General features: G+C 39.3%; 1 protein-coding gene across 2 annotated transcripts in view; it reads left to right on the top strand.

The window, feature by feature from the left end:
* The window catches only part of NEBL (nebulette), a 252668-nt gene that overhangs the window by 93977 nt on the left and 139380 nt on the right, over positions 1–19311 (top strand). The gene's annotated exons all lie outside the window — the stretch shown is intronic.

The raw sequence follows: 19311 nt of genomic DNA, 5'->3' as shown, positions 1-19311 counted from the left end.
AGTGCTTGAATTTTCCTAAGAATGGGTGAATCCATGGGGTTTGGATCTTCCTTTCTTCTTTTTAAACATTTGCTATCGCAATATTGCCCTTATTGTTATCCCATTTTCTTTATTCTACAGTCTTGGGGGGAGTTGACTCACTGAGTAAAAGCCCAAATAGTGAATTAGACAAGGGAAAATGTACTCATAAATGAGAATGATACTAAGAAGGTTCTGAACATAGTGTATCTGTTATTTAATTTATATTAATTATTTATTGTCTTACCCATTGTTAATTTTTCTTTCAGTTAGTTTCCTTTTATTTCTGCGGTCTTCTATTAATGATCTGCCCTTCATTTTATGTTTTCCCCTTATCACACTTTTCAGTCTTTTAACTTTTTCTCTGATCTCTTCTAAAAAGAATTTTGCATGTACACAAATGACATAGTTATCTATCAAAGTCATAGCCATTTCATCCCTAAAATTTTGTTCAAAGGTTCATGTTTGCTTTTGTAAAACAAATAAGGAAAGCTTTATGTTGGCCTCTTTTTTCTCTGGAAACCCTTGGTTGTGGAAAGTAATTGATTGTTATGTCAAGATGCAGTGGAATCCAGCTTGGGAGGATTGATTATGAGCGTAAAGAAAAAGGCTCCATCTCTTGTGATGGGTTAGGGGGGAAGGGAGATGAAAAAGCAGAAAAAGTGGGAGAGCACAAGAGAAAGAAGAGGTTAAGGCAAAAAAACTTTAAGCTTTTAGACATCATGAAAATGGGCCTTGAAAGACTGTGGCAAACAAACTTTTTTTAGATGATGTTTTGTGTTATTGCTAATTAATGTGTGATAATTGTATGTTAATGTGATAGGGCTGGAGAAATAACTACAATGGAGCTAAATCCACCTTGTGTTATTCACTCAGTTTTTCTCAAGGGTCTGTGGCTTAATGTGTATTAAAAATAGTCGTAGTGTTTCTGGCTTATTATAGAGGTTTTGAACTCTTTGCAGGGTTAGGTTTTGGGTGGTGAACATAATTTATAGTTGTAATTAGTTAATGCTGTGAGCAGTGCTTTCTGCCACTTGATAAGGGAAGATTAAGCATTGCATGGGCATTTCTAACCTGTACATTTAGGACACAGGACTAGATAAGTGAATTACAAGAAATATTTTCATTCTTAAGCATGTCTCTAACCATGTGTCTATATTGCTTTCAGCAAATTAAAAATAATAAATAGATGGTATTTCTGAACGTGTTGCTAAAAGCTATCCAGGAACAAACTCTGCTCTTGCCTTCTGCTTTCTCCTCATTGAGGGTCAGCTAATAATGTGACTGATGGCTCAGCAGGGGTCTGAGAAGCCTCTCTCAACCTCATCTACAGTTCCTGTGCATCCCAGTATGGATGGAGGTAGCACATCTGGCAGTATTTGCTTTGAAGCAGGAAGTGTGAGTTTGGGATTGTGGCACCATCTCCATTGCACTGGCTGGCAGAGCAGCTTAAGCACGTGAAAAGCATACACTGCATCCATTCAAAATGTGGTTGAGCATCTGTAGCAGTGTATACTCCCTTGAATTCCTGGCAGAAATTCCAGCTGAATCAGCTAGAATTGCACCTGGCACTTCCATCGCACTATGGTAAAAGAAACGGGTTGACCTAAAAGCCAGATTTATGTGCATTTAGTTATGGAACTCTCAATAAAATCAGTGCTAACTTTAAGGGCTGTATATCACTTTGGAGTTGATAATATATACTGTGCTTGGGGTTTTTTTTGCCTTTTTTTCTGAGGGGAAAGAATAGTGTCCTGTTTTGCTTACTGAGTCTTTCTTGGTTGTGAGATGTGTATGTAATTACTGGAGTCACGGAACTGCTTTGGTGTGAGCTGAAGGAATCATAAAAAGATTCATGGGAGAGATGGTGTTTCTCTGGGCTCTGCTGAAGCTTTTTATGACATTTAAAGAAGCAAGATGTGGTGTGGAGTTCACAGAGGATTTGAGGCTGTAGTTAAAAGTAAGTTGGAATTTGTTTGACCTTTTTCCCTGTACATTCTTTTCAGAGCATTAGGTGGCTGAGGTCAAACTGAAATGTGTCACTGGTCAGTGTCTGAATTTAATTAGTAGGCAAGGACTTGGAGAACTCTAAAGTGCAAGATGCTTGATCACCACCTTCCCTTTTCAAATAAAAACAGAACATGATCTGTTTGTGTTTTCCTTCCACCAGCTGGTACGGTTTCTTGAATCTGTTTGTTTCTAAATGTAAGGTTTAAATGCGGGAAATGTTACAGAAAACTGTTGTGCTGCCAGGCTGGTTGTTCAGCCTGGTTTATGACATCTGCAATGGTTTATGTGGACAGTCAGTACTATATATAACACTTAATGACAGAAATTATGAACAGTTTACCATATTTGTGGACCTGATTTCCTGACTTCCTAGCAAAATTTCCAGATTTATGTTGATTTATAGATAAATCTAAAAAAAATTAAATTCATACATTTTAGTCTTAAAGGGACAGAGACTGTTGTAGATGAGTAGGATGAACTGTGATATAAATAGTCACTGACATTTAAAAAAAACAATACCCGACTAATTGAGAATGGCTTTCCTAAGCCAAAACACTGTAGTGACACTCTGCATCTTGGTAACAAATATGTTTGAGATAACTCAGACATATTGTTTCTGCAGTTCAGCCTAATCTCTTTACATATTACTCTCAGCATTTAAAATAATGTCAAGCTTGAATAGTTTTGAGTGAATGACATGCCCCTGGTTTGAGTTTGTAAAGAAATTTTTTACATATAGTCTTTTAATAGTTATCATATCAAAGAGAACAGAAGCAAAAATTTCTAGAATATTAAGTGTGTGTAATAGGGAGTTTTTATAAAATAATCCACCTTTGATATGCATAAATTATTTCCATGTTACCAAAATGACACTCTATAAGTCCTTGCCAAAATACAATAGGGCCTGTTATTTTGAGACTTGAATTATTTAATAGCAGTTATGGTAATACAGATTTGTGTCTAATTTTTTCCCTTAAAACTGGAATATCTTTTATATTGACTGTTAAGGAGTAATGGAAAAGGAGATCATGTTTTCTCAGGAAATTCTCAGTTCTTTCTCTGTGCTGTCTCATCACTTAGTCACGTATTTTCTGTGGTGTAATTCTGAATTTTTACTCACTGTGCAAAGTGATGGGCAGCTGAGAAGAGACAGGGTCATTGATCTTTTGCTAACCCATGTTTTCCACAGTGTAGTTATTTTTGTCATGATTTGAATAGAGAATATAGGATATTGAGGCTGTGGTGCTCTAATTAACACTTTAGTGATTTTGGTAAAAGATGCCAGTGCAGAGTCCTCGGTAGCAGGTTTGAACAGGCATCCCCATGGATGCGGTGGGGATTCAGCCCAGTGGCCACGTCTCTGTGTATCTAGGTTTCCTAGTGTTTACTGGGGATTCCTCTTCACTCTGTGCCTGGTGTGTCCTTCAGTGTGTCCAGCAGGACTCCCTTTATTAGGTTGAACGGATAAAAGCTTCAGTCGGCATCTACCCGTAATTAATAATTTCAGGGGATAAAATATTTGTCAGAAATTTAGCTGGCAGGTGGAAATGGGCAAAGCAAGTTTCACAATACAGTGCTGTTAAAAATTAGTAGAAGTTAATAAAAAGAAATAATTTAAAAAATCAAGATATTTGTCAAGAGTTTTCTTGTGGCAGAGTGGTGTTTAATTTTAGTGCACAGTATGATTGTGATAACAAGTTTCTGCACATATACCATGATAAATAGATGCTATTCTTTGATGGAAATAATTACATTGTATGCCTTGGCATTTATGGGACCTTGTTGCATTTTTTTAGAATATTCAATCTTCTCACTGTGTTTTCATCTATTGTTTTCTCTGACAGCTGGAATAAGACCATGAAGTCAAGTGGCAGAGGCCAGGAGGTCTTTGGTTGCTGAACTCCCTTCTTTAATTTTCAAATTAAATTTGTTTCTATAGTTGTTATTTTTCTGTTTCTACTTGGTGGTTTTTTTCAGTTCTAAAACAACAAAGCAAAAAACTTTGTGCCAAAACTCCTTCTGCAAATGTAGTATATTAGTAATGTGCAAAACCAGTGTCATGTAATTGCCTACTGCAAGTAAGCAAACAAGAGGTTTTATATGGAGGCAAATCAATCTGCAGATAGTTTTTCCTCTCTCTCCATCTGAAAAATTAGCCTTACATATGCTTCATATTTTAAATAACTGATCTTCATTTGGGTCAATAACCACCATCTTGAAGAAATGACACTTCAGAGAAGTCATAAATTCTTTATGCACTTACCTCTATCTTTGACAAAAAGAGTTCCATGTGAAATTCAACTATGGTTTCTTTTTAATTTAATTTTAATTGACAGATCAAGAAATGTGGGCCTTTGGATTTCTCCTTTGTAGTCACCTACAGCTCCGGCACTGCTGCTGTTCCGCTTCTTCCTCTAGTTATTTTTCTTCTATGATGAGTTGCCTTCTTGGTAATCTGAACATTTCTGGCTGCTTCTGCAGCTCTCTACTGTATGATGTGTGGAGGAATTGGAGGGGAGGATGATGAGAAACTATTAGCAAAAATATCATAATTCTTTTGCAATATTACAAGCATTAAATTAACTGCAATTTAGTTCTAATTCAGGGTGGCTGTGCCTTAATTTTTTTCTTTTAAATGGTTTGCCATGTGTTTCACACTGCTATCCATTTGCTGGATTCCCTTTGCTTGATGGTAGCTTTTATCTGTCTAATTGTGTATATTTTAAAAATTAACATTTTCTATTTCTGTCTCATTTGATGCTGGTGCTACTAACAAAGAGAAAACTGAGACCAGATGGTTGCCAAACAGTGAAGCCACCTGGTATTCTTGCGATGCCAAATATATTTTCCCCCTCCATTTTTCTTTCAAAAATTTCTAAGACAGATCCAGGATGTTTTGAGGATTCCAAGAATTCTTTCATGCAGTCAGAAAAATATCCCAAATCCTCTTAAATTTATCCTTGAAATTCTCTTCCCTTCTATTCTTCTCTTTGACTGGTGATTCCATCTCATGCTTTCACGGTACCACTTGTATCTCCCACTGGAGCTCCCGACTGCCGACACTCACACACGTGGTTTGCAGACTTTGCCCACTGAGGAGGTGAAAGCCTGCCCCTGAACCCTGCTCCATCACCTCTGCAGCCGCCAGCACTGCCAGGATGGGACAAGGAGCTCCCATTGCAAGCAAAATCCCACAGGGTGCATCTGCCAGGAGTGCAGCAGGAGCCTCTCCCCACCTCTTGGGGTATTTTTAGTGTGTAGCAAACAAAGGAAGAGCCACCCTGAGGAGGAGGACATTTTGGATACGCAGCCGTCTGATTGCCATCTGATACCTTGTTGATCTGGGCACACAATCTGAACTGATGCTGCTATCAGGGGATGACAGTGTGAGCTGGGACTGACATGACCATTGACTGAGGATACAATAGCGCGCACACAGTGCACAGTTTGCTCAGGGTAAGTTAAACTAAGCTAACCAAAAATATTATTTCTCTGGTACGAAATCTCATCCACGCTCTGCTCCCCGTGCCAGTGCCGTATGCCGATGTGAGCCGCACCGTGTGCGTGGTGACAGATGAGCTCCTTGAGTGTGTGCTTCTCACACTCTTCAAAAGTCTGGTATAGGCAGTGCCTGTGTCAGTATTGATCCATCTCTGAGACAAGCTTTAACGCACCATATTGACACAGGCCTGGGTTAGGGAGTGGAGTGTAACTCCTCACTTAACTGCTGCCTGTCCTGTGTGTGTTCTTCCTTCCTCTGCCTTTGTAGCTGATTTTCTGGACCCTGCTGGTTTGTAGACCCCAAGCACCTTGAATAACACTGACATGAACCCCTGGGTGCTGTGGCTCAGTGAGTATAGGTGTGTCCATCTGAACACCCGGGTTGAATTCTGGCAGAGAGATCAGCTGCCACTATGTCAGCTTTCAGCAAACACCCAAAATACTGCCGCATTTAATGGCCATAGTCCTAGAGTGCTTTGCTAGGAGCTGTACAAATTCAATACAAAAAACCTGTAACTGCTTGAAAAAAACTTATATTCCACCTGTAAGAATCAGGAGAAGGCTGTAAACAGATGAGGAAATGAAAACAATAATAAGTTTGGTATTCAGTAGCATAAAAAAAATAGCTGTCTCTAATGCTATGTGTACAATGTACCTACATCTACTAATTTCTTATAATTCCTTTCCTCTTCCTGCTATCTAACAGTGGTTGTGGCAGCACTGAACTTTCTTTTCAGCGCCAGCTGTCTGGTGCTGAATATATGGTATCTCTATTTCTTTGCTCACTTTCTTTTTATATTATGAGCCTGTTTCCAAGATGTTTTACGGGTGTCAGAAAAGACAGACATCCTTCCTTTGGCAGGTTTTGATCTTCTGTGTTGCTCTACCAGTGGCCGCTTCCCTGCTAACATGGTGTCCCTAGATAGCTGCATGCAGAGCACACCCCTCCAAACAATGACTGCAGCTGAAACTGGGTTTTGAGACATCCGTGTCCCTGCTGGTTACAGTAGGTTGGACACAGTCCCATTACAACACACAGAGACCAGTTCAGCAGTAGTAATTTCAGGGAAAATACATCAGAGTGGCCTCCCTTCAAAATTTCCCATGCATTGGAAAATGGAAAATACTCCCTTATATATTTTCATCAGGCAGGAATTATAATGTGCATTTAAGCTTTGTGATAGGAAAATAACGTAAAGCCAATATTGTGGTGGAAATAATGCCCTTGAAGTGCCTGCCCAGAGTTACTCCTATATGGTCTGTTTAAGCAACATGACATAATGATTCAAATGTGCTTTACACAGGTAGGTGTATGGAGCAAAGAGGATGTAGCTTCTCGTGGTTTTTCCATTGTGAACTATCAGTGTTTTTCTTCGAGCTTCTTTTCAGCATTATACTAGAACTAATTTTGCAATATTTACCATTCTCAAAGTCCGTGAACTGTAATTTAGACAGGAGGCCTAAAGATCAAACTTACTGCTACCTTTCCCCACAGCAGAAAATACTGAACATTTTCAAGGAAAAAGACAATCACTGTTTGAAATCTGGGAAGCTTGTTTCTGTTCTCTGTAATTCAAATAAGTGTGTTGGAAAGCACATCGTGCAATTGCCGCAAGTTGTGTTCCTTTCTTATAATGCCAACACGTCAGGGTACTGTAGGCATTGGATCAAATTCTTAGTAATTAATGAACATTAAATTCAAATACATCTTTTATTTAGCTTGTTTGATGTGTGCAGGCTGGCTCCATTACTACTCTCAGAAGCTGTACTTACTTTCTGTAGAATATACCTCCCTGCACAGGTGAGTTGGACAGAAATTCCTGTTGCATCTTACCTGTAGGATATGATGTTTCCAGAGATATTAAGAAGGGATATGGCATGCTGGCTGAATGTAGGCTGACACTTTTTCCTTCTAAATAAAGAAATCTCTAAAAAATATGCAAACCATGTCATATCCAAGAAAAGTAGGTTGTACTGGGAGGGATAAGTTCCTTCTTAGTGGAGGCGAGAAAGAAAAATAACAGCATTGAAAGTTATGAAAAAGTTTACAGAATCAGTCTCTGTTTCACAAGTAGAGGACTTTACAGTAGTGATAGAGTTCTGTGTAATGTTTTCAAAACTTTAAAAGCAATCAGAAGGTAGGAATCAGAAATAGGAATGTCATTTCCCTTTTATAAGAGGGAATGACCTCTTCCCTAGTTTTCCCTGATCAGTAAATAAAAAACCCCAACTCCAAGACTTCGGCTTGGAGCTGAAAAATTGCTTTCATTGCAATTTCTAAGGAAGTTTTGAAAAAACAGCACGGGATAGCATTTAAATAACAAAGACCCGTCTTTAAATTCTCACCTTCTCTCCACTCACTAAGGACCACTTAACAAAGGGAGCAGTTTTTACAGCTGGGGTGATTTGCAACTATTCTCTTTCTCTTTCCTCCCTCCCCTACTGCTTGCTCATTATTACTAGCTAACATCTCTGCTAAAAAATGGAAAGAACAGCTCCTATCTGTTCCTTCGGGATGCCTGGTCTTCCTTTTCTGAAGGAGTTATGTTGTTTGTTTCCCCCCCCCCCCGCCCCCCAACACTTTTTGTTAATTTCTGTAGTAATTCCTTGAATTTGTGGACCTTTTCTTTTCTTTACACTTTTTTTTTTTTCCTGTTGTTGTTATTATTTTAATTTTTTTATTTTTTCTTTTTTCCCCATCTAAGCAGGCCCTGCTGCTACACCCCACTTTTTGCTCTGATCCTAACCCAGCCAACTGTCACTTTTTAGCCTGCAGGGAACCTTCTGGTACTAACATTCCTGCCTTGTTTTTATTAGAAGGGCATCTCTCACAACATATCCCTCGCTGTTTGAAGCAGAAGTCATGTGTATTCAGTAGGAATGAATAATGGATGTATTTAAAGGGTAACTTGCCCTTCTCTTTCCTTTGCACATCATAAATAATCACTCTTTTAGTTCGGTTTTACATATTGCTCTACAGGCACAGTTTGAAAAAATCTGGTGATTCAGCTTTCAATTTAAAAACCACTGCTGTATGCAGCTGATAGTTTCTGTGTCTGAAAACTGATCCCACACCCAATTCAATGTTGGCATCTGTGTGCAGTTCTGGAATTCTGAACATTTAGGAAACTGGTCATGAATTTATTTTGAAGTAGCTCACAAGTATAGAGCATCACAGGAACTGTGTGGACAATATAATGGGGAGTGTTAGAGCTCTGGCTAGAGTTAATTTCACCTGGCTTTATGTATCTTTTTTAAAATAACTTTAGATATCATCTCAAGAGATCTAAAGGTATTTTTAGGTAGTTTTAACTCATATTTTTACATTTAAGGTATTTTAAAGATGTTTTAAATATAGGGTTTTAAAAAATGTTTTAAGTGTCTTCAGGATGAGCCGAAGATACTTCTCTCCCCTCACTGTAAAAGTGAGTTCGATGATGAGATTTTTTGTAGTGACATCTTCATTTTGTCCAACAAGCCCACTGTTTCTGGCCAGGTATCACCATCTGAAGAATACCCTGGGAAAATGGTAATAAAGGATAAACTGAATGTAGTTAGACTTTTCCTACTAACTGTAAAAAGCTTTAGTTGAGACACCCAAAGAAGATCTTAAAATTGAAGGCCAGACTTGGAAGATGATTTAATTGTTTGATCTCAGTTGAAGGATGTTAAAGTGAGAGTCTGAGCAGCAAATGTTTTTGGTGCGGGAGGGATGAGGGAACTGGATGTATTTTTATTGCCCATTTTACTTAGATAACTGACAAATGGAGCGGCCTAATTTCCCTGCTAACGTCAACACCTCAAAACTAGCCCCAAGTTACCATGTTCTCTCTAGAAGACTTTCACCTTGAGTATGTGGCTAAGATTTTTTCATATGTATGCTTTGGGTCCTTTCATGTTAGGAGCTGAGGATAACCTGAGTCTCTTTTCCAGTGAGTTGTGGCAGGACTGAGGTCCAATGTCTGATGAGAACAGGGAAGTATGAACACAAGCAGAGATTCTGGAGTCATGTTCCAGTATCATGTTTGCAAATGAGGCAGATTTACCAGTGCAAGCATTTTCTAGGAGTGGACGCAAATGATTTGGAGGTATTAGAAATTGTGTATTCGGGTGATTTGAGCATCAGCATTTGTTAAAAAATACAGAACCAGGTTGCAACCCTGATTTTACTGGTGACCTTTGGCATCTTCTGATCTCAGTTCATATAGCTATAATTTTGAAATTGTATGAGTTTCCTGTCTAACAGTTTCACTCTACTTGTTGTTATTGTGTTATTTGAGAGGCTGTTGCTGTAGATATTAGATTTGCATTTATAGGTGGTGTTGGGGTTTAAGTCTCCTGTGGAATTTTTTCCCCCCTCCCAAGTTGCTAGGAGACTAAGTGGTGAGTGCTTAACGTGGACAAAAGAACTGATAACTTAGTTTTGGGGGAGGGGAAAAAAAGCTCCCGGAGAGAGCGGAGGGTGGGGGGATCTCGCGGTTTTTTCTCTTCTTTTTTCTTCCGGGGGGGAGCACGGATCGGGCCACGGCTGGCTGGAGTCCACGGTTAACGAAGGAGTCTGGTCCTGGGAATTCTACCATCTGTTGGAGTATCCAGGAATTCGGAGTTTCTTCGCTGTCCTGCTGGATTTTGGGTGAGACCGGGTCCCGCCGCTGCTTCTTCTCCGGCACTGCCACCTCTGCCTGCCGAGGACACCCCGTGCCTGCGGAGGACAGTCCACCGCGCCCGGCTTCCAGCCATCAGCGCCGGAGCTTCCACCGTGTGCCCTCGGGGTTCTTGGTTCTGTTCTACTATTGTTATAATTGCTGTTGGTTTTTTTTTTTTGTCTGTCCTGTTATATTTACTAGTAAAGGACTGTTATTCCTTTTCCCCATAGCTCTGACTGAAAAGTTTTATTCTTAATCTTCCGAATTATAATAACACGGAGGGAAGGATTCAAATTCCTCATTTCCTAGAGAGGCCTGCCTCTCCATAGCAGATACCTGTCTTTTCAAAAACCAAGACAGGTGGTTACGTACATACTGAATTGTATAAGAAATGATTCCCTCAATGAGATTCATCTAATGGATTTCTTCAAAGATTAACATTTGCAGGGGTTCAATCCTCTTTACAAACATTTGTCTTATGATAGTTTTTGGAATTTTAGTTAGGACAATATATTTTCTGTCCGTTCCTTCTGCAGCTGAAATTTATTAAGACAATCAGACATATGTGACATTTAGAGTTGAAAATGAATGAAAATCTAAACATAAAAGGCCGAACTACCCACTTTGTATTTTCTGGTATGAAATTACCTTTCTTACATGTATCATTTTGCACTCACCTTGTTTTTATTCTTGCTTTAAAATGAAGAACAAAATAGAGAATTTTGCCTTGAAAAAAATGGGGTTTAAGGTCAAATTCTAACTAGAGTTTAACTAAGACTAATTTCTGGGTGCCAAGCAGTATGTATTAACTGGAAGTTGATTTTATGGACTTTGATTTTTTTTTTTTTTCCTTTTCCCCTCTAACTTTCGAAAAGGAAGCTCCTTCTAAAGTCCTATGCTCATGGTGCCTTCAATAGTTTTGGCTTTATCTTTATTACTGAGTGGAAGAAAAATTGGAAGGCAGACAAAATTTTAAGGATTTCAGGATTTGCTTACAGTGAAGAGGAAGTGATATGTAGTCTCTTTCCTCTGGCCTTGATTGTACAGGAACAGAAGAACTGACTGCATGAGACATCCGTAACTAATATGGCCAAGGGGGCACAAGTTCTGTGCAATGCGCATGGATTTTGCAAGCAGGGTTGCACTGCAGGCTCTCACGTGATATAGCAGTTTTCAAGAAATGAGCCATAAGTGGCACAGCAAACAGTTGTAAGAAGGTTCCATAAGAACTCCTGAAGTCAAATGATCTATTATGATCTGTTCACTCTGTGGAATAAGAAATTATGTGTCTTTACCATGGAAATAAACAAGAGGAGCTGCAGCTGAATGAGACAGGAGGATATTTACTAATATGAGTGGTATATAAGCTGCCAGCTACGTGATGTCTGAGTGACAGAGAGACCCCAAGCTTGCTAAGCTGTTACCAGAGGCCAGAGGGTATAATTGCACTGTCCCATTATTTCCTGTGACTCTTGTGTGCCTACACATCTGCATCGCTCAAATCTAGATTTTTTCAGTTCCTTTTCCTCTGCACTTTGTTCTGTGCTGCATTCTGATGGCTCTCAGTTGGACTAATTTCAGCTTCTTTCTTCTGCTACAGCAGTGAACGTTCTCTGGTTTTTTTTGGCAGTTGTTCATTAAAGTTTTATAGGTTCTTTTTATTCACGGGTCTTGCAAGCTTCTGTTGCCCATTAGTGTTTGTTTTGGTTACCTTTTGTGGCATATGACTACAACTTGTGCCCTTGGTCTGTATTACTGTTTTCTGAAGTCAGTCTTCTTTTCATCCCTTCTGTGGTTAATCTTCTTTACATGCAATGCTGTATTTTTTAGCTCTGTTTTTTTCTTGCTTCTTTGTGTGAATATTCTATACTTCTTGGATGAATATGAGCATTGCGTTGTTTGGAATTTTTATTAAGTAGATTTTGTGAGATTTTATTTGGCGGGGCTTTTCAGGGAAGGGAATGTTTGTTGTTTCTTTTTTAAATCCCCCCAGCATAGCTGTAGCTGCCTATCTTTTGTGTGGATGTGCATTTGTGTGTTAATATCTTTCTGGTACCAGGTGACCAGATGCCTCTGAGCTCTGCTAGTACTGTGAGCCAGCTATAAGCTGCAGAACCGTGGTTTGCATGGCGCTGAGCCTGAGCTAACACATCCTGCCTCTCAGCAGGACTTGCTAGCTCAGTCTTGGTGCCTTAGCCAACCAGCAGCTATGTGTTTTCTGTCCGCTCTGGTGTGTAGGCATACAGCAGCTCACATGCTCATGATTTACTGCATACTTCCTTTAGAGTACACAGCTCATGAATTTACAGTTGTCCTGGTGGTTGCCTGGCCATTCTCTTTCCCAATGATGAAAAGAGCAAGACAGGGGCTATATGTTTAGTTTCAGACCCTGAAGATAAAAGCGATATTCCAGGATTTAACAAATCTATACACGAGACATTTAAAGTGTTTCCTTCCCACCCCCCCTGCTATGTTGGATAATTATCATTCTGTTTGGAGGAGTTTGCTGTCAGTGGTTTCCCTTCTGAGGGTATTATTAAAATTTGTGGTAATTTATCTTGCTACATTTGGATTATATATATCAATCTTTCATTTTCTGCCTGGAGATGAGATATGGTAAAGTCAGATCTCTTTCTGTTGTGGTAGAGTAAGAAATCCTTCACCTCCCCAGACTTCTGTTCATTGGAGATAAAGTAGTTCAAACACAGCGTATATCAAGTGATAGGGAGTGGACAGAAGATCTGACACTATGTCTCTGTCATGAAGGTTGCAACCTCATATCTCCTCAGCTGTGTTCTGCACAGAATTTGTTTCCTGCTTCTAAAATATGGATGTAAAGTTTGTTGCACAAGTTAAATGGATGATAATCACTGGTGGACATGGGGCGAAATCAGCTTGTTTTGAGACTGGCCAGTTCTTTGTGTCATGTTCTCTGCGTGTACAGCCTTTGGAATACATTTGTGTTACATTTTAATAGAAAAGAGTAGAATCTCATTGACTTTCACTTTGCCCAATAGCAAAACAAAGTGCAAGGCACTTTAGAGCATACTCAGTGGCATAAAAATAATTTCTTGGGCAGAAGCAGCTATGTAGTTTCAGTGGAAGTGATTTTTGATGGAGTGGAGCCTCGTTGACTTATTTGGATGTAAGCCTATGGAAACAGTATCAGATTGCACTCTCTTCTGTCATAATTTTACTTGGATCCCAGCTACTGTTCACATGCTGTTGTCATACATCCAAATGGAGAACTCCCATCTTTTTCTAATTCTGAAATTTTTGATCTCTCACTGTGTCCAATTTCCTGTCCCTACACATCCTGGGGTATGGAATGCTTTTGCCCATGCATTTTCTCTGAGCCACTTGCATCATCCTCAGTATAAAAAGACCACATTGTAGAGACATTCTCTCCAGAGCTACTATTCATATATTTTGATTTGCCCCCATCCAACATTTTAACTGTTCTGACGTGGATTCCAAGATTTTTTGTTATTTAGCAGTAGTTCCCTGCTAAAAATGCTGAGATCTTCAGGAAATTACAGTGCAGAGATTTGCAGGTGGTCGGAGACTTGCTAAGGCTGTACTTCACAGGGTGACACAGACAGACTTGCCCAATGTCTGAATGAGGCATGTAAAAAGACAGAATATTTAATGATAGCTATGCCACTTGAAATTTTTACTCCATATAGCTGCAAAGACTTTTTGATGTGTTGGAGTATTGATGCTTTCAATTTTACATTATCTTTGAATGGGAAACTTCCTTCTCTCAGAAAGTTCCAATTATTATGATGAATGTTTCAGCTATGAATTGTGAATATGGCTTTTCTTCCTATAATAAAAGGGGAAAAAATCTAAAATATGATTTTGTGCATTCTAAAGACCATTTGAAAAAAATGCAAACTTCAGTCTTGGGGAATTTTTATTTTGCTTTATCTGAAAAAAGTGATGAAATCTGTAACCCTTCAGTCCCCTGTTACAGCAGATCTCATTCACCAACGGCCTTTTGGGAGTCCATAGCTCCTTGACTTCCCTAAGGAATGCCCAGCCTAGAGCTTCGAGTTCATATAAAAATTTTCAGGACAGTTTGATCTATCCTGTATGTTATTCTCAACTCCTGTATTCCTGTTTAGATTTACTGTGGATAGTAGTTCTAATTGTGTGATAGTGGGAAGACCATATTTTACTGCCATTAGGAGATGCAATATTTCAGCTCACTGGGTACCATGGTTGGGTATTAGATGGGCCTAAATGTACCTCTAATATGAGCAGAAGGTTAATGAGATGTAGCGCTGTGGACAATGTTAGAAGACAAAGTACACTACAAAGACTGAAACCTGTCTTTGTCAGATAGGACAGTCAGGGATCTTCCTTAAGAAGGACTAGTCAACTAAAAAGAAGTCTTACTGAATTTAGTCTAGAATTGTTCTTTACATTTGATTTACCTGTAAACCTTTGTTTTAGTCTTATTCTTAAAACCTAATTTACAAAGTAAATTTTTTCTCGGTCTTGCCATTAATTTTGTAAGAAGTAAGATAAATTGAGACAAAATCAACAGTCTATGTGGTCTATGGAAGAAGCAGAGCTAAACAAAGGCATCTTTGCCAAGATGTGCCTCTAGGACTTGTATTGTGGGAGAAGATTTTTTTGCCAGTCTGTAAAAACCAGTGTATTAGCAGATGGTGACCTTTGGGAAGTAGTTGTGTCTGCTGGGCACAGAAGGAGCAGATGGCTCTGGGCAAGCCTCAAACACGGCATACCGGAACAAATTCATAAATATTCAGGGTGTAGTAAAGACTGTAGGTCTATGAATGTTCCTCTCAGGGCAAATGTGGGTGTGAGACGTCCCATCCTCTCTTTCTACCTGCTTATTCCTTCCTTGCTGGACATGAAACAAGATGATACCACGATCTGTGGGGCTATGCCTTGTATCAGATAAAGAAGGAGACTGAATTTCACAACTATCCCGTCTGAATGGGAAAGTGAAGAAGGAACTGTACAGAAAACTAGCTTTAATATTGCCATAGCTTTTGGGGAATTAATATTTGCTCTGCAGTGGCTGAGTATCTTTTTGAGATGCAGATGGAATAAATTGTGTTTCTGAGGTCAGCATAATTCACAGTTCTCCAGTGATGAGAAGAGCATGATAATCCACCATGTTGAATTCTTTCTCTGATATTTTTTCTTTGGTGTTTTTGGACTCCTATGGTGTTCGTTCAACTGATATGTGCTTTTGGTATTGTAAATGAGGCTGGACTACAGGTAGGTGCCAAAACCCCTGAGAGTACAATCAATCTTTTATGCTCCATTTATATTTTCAGAATATTTTTCCCAGGAAAAAAATTAATCTTGTTATTCTAAAGGTGGCTTTGCTGCCAAGTGCAAAGTGTTCCTGCAAAAAAATATGAGCAGCATTTTCTCCAGCATAATATTTTATGTAGAGAGTAAGATCGACCCTCTGTCCTTTAGAGTAAGATGGACCCTCTGGTCATGCTTCATGTCCCACTTCATGCTGACCTCGTGAGTAGATTTACATTCCTATCTTTGGGTCTCTCAAAGATCTCTTGCTAATGTCACAAATCTGAGAAATTTGGTTTGTGAAAGATCTGTTGGATCATTTAGTCCTTTCATTGTTGGTCTGTGCAGAATTACTTCTCATGAAGTATTTTCACGTAAAACCTTTTCATTTATGGTGATTTATTACAGTTTAATTTCTAATGTTTATGCCACACGTTGTCTCTCAGAAGATCAATTTTTCAGGGCAGACACCACTGAGGGTTCTCTGTGAGACTGCATTTTGGAGCCAGTGAGAAGCATTACGAGCCACTGGCTGGGATTTTGCTGAGAAGTTACTAAAAATCATCTTTGTAGGAAATCACTACATTTACGATTCAGTCATTAGGGATTACACATTTCCATTTCAAAACTAAATTTCAAGGGTTTCAGTTTGTGATGGGTTGACCTTGGCTGGCTGCCAGGTGCCCACCAAACTGCTCTCTCACTCCCTCTCCTCAGCATGGGACAGAGGGAGAAAATACAAAAAACCACAAGCCCCTTATGTGTTTAGGGGAAAAATGCAAGGACTGCACTCAGAAACAAAGCAAAATAAAGATTTATTCTCTACTTGCCATCAGCAGGCAATGTCCAGCCACTTCCTGGAAGTAGGGCTTTGGTACACACAGTAGTTGCTTCAGAAGACTGTCTTAATCCCTCATGTCCCCTCTCCCCTTTTCCTTTTGTTGACCATGATGTGTTAAGATATGGAGTATCCCTTTGGTCAGTTTGGGTCAGCTGTCCTGGCTGTCACTTCCCAACCCCTCATGCACCCCCAGCCTACAGAGGTAATGTTGAGGATGCTGCTGTGCGAGCACTGCTCAGCAATAGCCAAAACACTGGTGTGTTATCAGCGCTGCTCTGGGTACAAATACAAAACACAGCCCTATAATGGCTGTTATGAAGAATGTTAACTCTATCCCAGACAGCCCTGGTGTTAGATACAGTTAGATAATTTGTTTTAGTGATGTTTACAGCTTCTGTACAAAATATTCAATTCTAAGTGACTGATGGCATCTTTATTATTTAACATTTTCTGGAAACTGAGGTCTTTTTTTCTTTTGAACTTATACTAACTAGTTTTAGTGGGCCACATTTCACAGAGCTTTGTTCTTCATGAAACATTACATTACTTTGTGATTTTTATAACTCAAATTTAGTTTGGTAGAAAAATCCAATAATGCATATATTAACTCTGCTAATATTTGAAATAATTTACTTCTTTAATGGTTTCAGAGTAGCTACTCTGAGAACTGTAGTTAACCTTATTCCTGTGAAGTGATTTATTAATAGACAGTAGGAGCCCTTTTTATCTGACTGAGGGATTAAAATAATATTAAATTAAAACTATCTAGTTCCCTCCCTCTCTTCTTCTGTTCCTTTGTAAGATGAGTAAAGGTCATTTGGAGTTAATGGCTAGTACATTTGGAACTAATAACAGGAAATGCTCTAACAATAGGTAATCTCTCTTCTAGGCAGGGCTGAACCCATTTCTAAGGTATCTTAACTTGCTCATAATTCTGGTAAACCTCAAGCAGTAAGACTGAACATTTCTATGTCTGCTGCCTGATTCAGGCCAAATTTGAAATTTTTGTGCAAAACATTCAGCAGTTTGCAAGGCTGAGACTATTCCCTTACTTGGAATAATTGACAGGTTGTTTGTTTGTTTCGAGCAGTTGAGTTCAACTGAGTTATTGAACAGCTTAGTTGTCTTAGCATTTAGGGCTAAAGAGTTGAAGATTGCTGAGATGAAGCAGTCTTTTGTGCTAGTCACGTGTCCTTGGCCATGGAAGTCTGTCCAATGTGGATAAAGTTTTGTGTGACTGCAAATATAGAAAGCTCCGAGATATTCCTAAGACCTATCTCCTGGCACCAGGCAGTCCTGGAATGCATGTCCAGTATGTTTAAGGAAGCCTGAGAGTCAGTGTGAAGATGGAGAGCCATTTGGTAGAAGGCAGATAATAGACAGTGAATATTTGAGTACCTTGGGTAGAGGGATTTAACAAGAAGCTATGAAGAGATGGACTAGACTAGTTTAGAAACTCAAAATGAAACAAAGACCTGAAATATGGTGGTCAAATGAAAGGAAAGTTGCAGAGGGGTCAAACGTGGGGGAAGGGACCAGAAAGGCATGGGCCAATCAGCCCATGCTTTGCTCAAAAGCCTGCCTCTTTCCTTTGTATAGGGTCATGATAATATACTTCTGTGAAATCTACAGCCAGCTCTAAATTTGGAACACAGGAAAATGGTAGTTTATTGATGTAGTCATTTGCTACCGTGTCTCAAGGATTTGTTTGATGGGCTTATATGTGAGCTATATTAAAGAAAAAGCAAAAGTTATTAGCATACTGATTGAGGTTTAGGATGGGGAGGACAAACTATATTCTATAGCCTTGTTAGACTTAACTTTTGTGATTTAGAAGTATTTCCTGTGCATCACCATTGTAACATTAAGTGCTTTTTTGTGAAGTAAGCCTAAACCAGCCTTGAATTTGGTGCGTGCACTGGGTGTTTTCTGGATTATCAGCTGTGTGAAGGAGAATTCTTCTTTGTCTGTGCTACTGCTTTCCCAGGTGTTGCAAAATCTGGATGTGTGTGTAGTGAGTAAAGCAGAGGGTATAGAAAGTAAAAGGAAGTTGTTATGGGTAAGGTAGCTGAATCCATCCATGGAGACATGGGTCCTGACTGTCATCGATGCAGAGTTTTGTCTGTTGCTCAACAGTGACTTAAGACTTTGATGATTTCATCTTGTTTCTTTGTGTTGAAATTGAGTACCCCAAGACTGATTTGCAGAAGTACTGGATATTGTAGAAGTAACGCAAGCCTATAATTTGAACATATTCAACTGTTAGGAATTGGAGAGTGAACACCCTGAGACCCCTGTATGTTTTTGGAAAGTAAGCTTATTTCACCTCAGTTTGCAGGTTGTCCTAGTAATATGGATATTGCCATTCCCACTCTCCAGGGTGCATTATGAAGATTGATTAGTGGCTGTGACGAGACCTATATAAAAGCTTCTGAGGTAACTAATATTCCTACCTTGATGGTAGGATTTGAGTAGTCTAGGCCAAAAAAAGGACACGACCACTATGGAACCATCTCTGCTGTGTACACAGTAAAGCAGGGGGCCTTGTCAAAGGATAATATATGAATACCTGATAAAAGCAATATCCAAATGCGTATGTGCAAGAGGGACAGATTAGGCTTGTACAGGCAGCCATTCCACAACTTACAAAGGTTTGACTTCATGATATTCTAAGCACTCTTTTCATGCAGTATTTTTTTAAAGTGTAATTTATGTTTCAGCCGGGAAAGAGACTGGTAGAATAATCATGAATAGAGGATGAAATGTGAAGTTGTGTACTAGAAAACCTCCAGATTTAGTTATAGGATTTTTTCTTTGTGTAAGACTAAGTGCTGTAGTTCTGTGGTAACTGGTTTGAGAATGAAATGACCACAGAGAGTGATATTTCCACAGTTGCAATATTCGTAGATGTGAGCTCATGGCACCCCTGGAGGAGGCAGTTGCTGGGGCACTGGGATATTTTGCCCAGTTGCTGCCTAAGTTTTCTTAGTGGAAAAAGGCAGG

Source organism: Hirundo rustica, chromosome 1 (assembly GCF_015227805.2).
Source record: "Hirundo rustica isolate bHirRus1 chromosome 1, bHirRus1.pri.v3, whole genome shotgun sequence".
In the NCBI taxonomy this organism is placed as follows: Eukaryota; Metazoa; Chordata; class Aves; order Passeriformes; family Hirundinidae; genus Hirundo; species Hirundo rustica.
The sequence above is the reverse complement of the archived record's forward strand: the minus strand, read 5'-3'. Positions and strand labels throughout refer to the sequence as shown.